Source organism: Arachis stenosperma, chromosome 7 (assembly GCF_014773155.1).
Source record: "Arachis stenosperma cultivar V10309 chromosome 7, arast.V10309.gnm1.PFL2, whole genome shotgun sequence".
Taxonomy (NCBI): domain Eukaryota; kingdom Viridiplantae; phylum Streptophyta; class Magnoliopsida; order Fabales; family Fabaceae; genus Arachis; species Arachis stenosperma.
Window position 1 is genome coordinate 26,140,062 of NC_080383.1, and position 2,954 is coordinate 26,143,015.

Sequence of the window (2,954 nt, forward strand, 5' to 3'; positions counted from 1 at the left end):
GAAAAGCTTACCTGAGAAGCTTAAAATCCTGGGAGCTTTATGATACCATGCACATTAGAGGATACTTGTACCAAGCAAGCTTTATGTGATCTTGGGGCAAGTATCAACCTAATACCTGCATCTACTATCAGAAAGCTTGGTTTAACTGAAGAAATCAAACCAACCAGGATATGTCTTCAACTTGCTGATGGCTCCATTAAATACCCATCAGGCGTGATTGAAGACATGATTGTCAAGGTTGGGCCATTTGCCTTTCCTACTGACTTTGTGGTGCTGGAAATGGAGGAGCACAAGAGTGCAACTCTCATTCTAGGAAGACCTTTCCTAGCAACTGGCCGAACCCTCATTGATGTCCAAAAAGGGGAAGTAACCTTGAGAGTCAATGAGGAGGAATTTAAGTTGAATGTTGTCAAAGCCATGCAACATCCAGACACCTCAAATGACTGCATGAGTGTTGACATTATTGATTCTCTGGTAAGAGAGGTCAATATGGCTGAGAGTCTCGAATCAGAGCTAGAGGACATCTTTAAAGATGTTCAGCCTGATTTGGAGGAATCAGAGAAGATAATAGAACCTCTGAAAATCCCTCAGGAAGAGGAGAAGCCTCCTAAACCCGAGCTCAAACCATTACCACCAGCCCTGAAATATGCATTTCTGGGAGAAGGTGATACCTTTCCTGTAATTATAAGCTCTACCTTAGAGCCACAGGAAGAGGAAGCACTAATTCAAGTGCTAAGGACACACAAGACAGCTCTTGGGTGGTCCATCAGTGATCTTAAGGGCATTAGCCCAGCCAGATGCATGCACAAGATCTTACTGGAGGATGACGCCAAGCCAGTGGTTCAACCACAAAGGCGGCTGAATCCGGCTATGAAAGAAGTGGTGCAGAAAGAGGTCACCAAATTACTAGAGGCTGGGATTATTTATCCTATTTCTGACAGCCCCTGGGTGAGCCCTGTCCAAGTCATCCCTAAGAAAGGTGGCATGACAGTGGTTCATAATGAAAAAAATGAACTGGTTCCTACAAGAACAGTTACTGGGTGGCGTATGTGTATTGATTACAGAAGGCTCAATACAGCCACCAGAAAGGATCATTTTCCTTTACCATTCATAGACCAGATGCTAGAAAGACTAGCAGGTCATGAATACTACTGCTTCCTGGATGGATATTCAGGTTATAATCAAATTGCAGTAGATCCCCAGGATCAGGAGAAAACGGCGTTCACATGCCCATCGGGAGTATTTGCATACAGAAGGATGCCATTTGGCCTGTGCAATGCACCTGCAACCTTTCAGAGGTGCATGCTCTCCATTTTCTCTGATATGGTGGAAAAATTTCTGGAAGTCTTCATGGATGACTTTTCAGTATTTGGAGACTCATTCAGCTCCTGCCTTAACCATTTAGCACTTGTTCTGAAAAGATGCCAAGAGACTAACCTGGTTTTAAACTGGGAAAAATGTCACTTTATGGTTACTGAAGGAATTGTCCTTGGGCACAAAATTTTGAACAAGGGAATAGAGGTGGATCAAGCTAAGGTAGAAGTAATTGAAAAATTACCACCACCTGCCAATGTTAAGGCAATCAGAAGCTTTCTGGGGCATGCAGGATTCTATAGGAGGTTTATAAAGGATTTTTCAAAAATCGCCAAACCTCTGAGCAACCTGCTAGCTGCTGACACGCCATTTATCTTTGATAAAGAGTGTCTGCAGGCATTTGAGACTCTGAAAGCTAAATTGGTCTCAGCACCAATCATCTCTGCACCAAACTGGGCATTGCCATTTGAATTAATGTGTGATGCCAGTGACCATGCCATTGGTGCAGTGTTGGGACAAAGGCATGACAAGCTTCTGCACGTCATTTACTATGCCAGCCGTGTTTTAAATGATGCACAGAAGAATTACACAACCACAGAAAAAGAGCTACTTGCAGTGGTTTACGCCATTGACAAATTCAGATCCTATTTAGTAGGATCAAAAGTGATTGTGTACACTGATCATGCTGCTCTTAAATATCTACTCACAAAGCAGGATTCAAAACCCAGACTCATCAGATGGGTGTTGCTTCTGCAAGAGTTTGATATAGAAATAAGAGACAAAAAAGGGACAGAGAATCAAGTGGCAGATCACCTGTCCCGAATAGAACCAGTGGAAGGGGCGTCCCTCCCTCTCACTGAGATCTCTGAAACTTTTCCGGATGAGCAACTGCTTGCCATCCAGGAAGTGCCATGGTTTGCAGACATTGCAAACTACAAGGCAGTGAAATTCATACCCAAAGAGTACAGTAGGGTGCAATCAAAGAAATTAATCACAGATGCAAAGTACTATCTTTGGGATGAACCATATCTCTTCAAGAGATGTGCAGACGGAGTAATCCGTAGATGTGTGCCTAAAGAAGAAGCACAGAAGATTCTTTGGCATTGCCATGGATCACAGTATGGAGGACATTTTGGAAGTGAACGAACAGCCACAAGAGTCCTCCAAAGTGGCTTCTACTGGCCTACTCTCTATAAAGACTCCCGAGCGTTTGTGCTTAATTGTGACAGTTGCCAAAGATCCGGCAATCTCCCTCACAGTTATGCAATGCCTCAACAAGGGATCTTGGAGATTGAGTTGTTTGATGTATGGGGCATTGACTTCATGGGACCTTTCCCACCATCATACTCAAACACTTATATTCTGGTGGCAGTGGATTATGTATCCAAATGGGTGGAGGCTATTGCAACACCCACTAATGACACTAAAACAGTGTTAAAATTTCTCCAGAAACACATCTTCAGCAGATTTGGTATCCCTAGAGTGTTAATTAGTGATGGGGGCACTCATTTCTGCAATAAGCAACTTTATGCTGCTCTGGTTCGTTATGGAGTTAGTCACCGGGTAGCTACTCCATATCACCCACAGACTAATGGGCAAGCTGAAGTCTCAAATAGAGAACTCAAAAGAATCCTGGAACG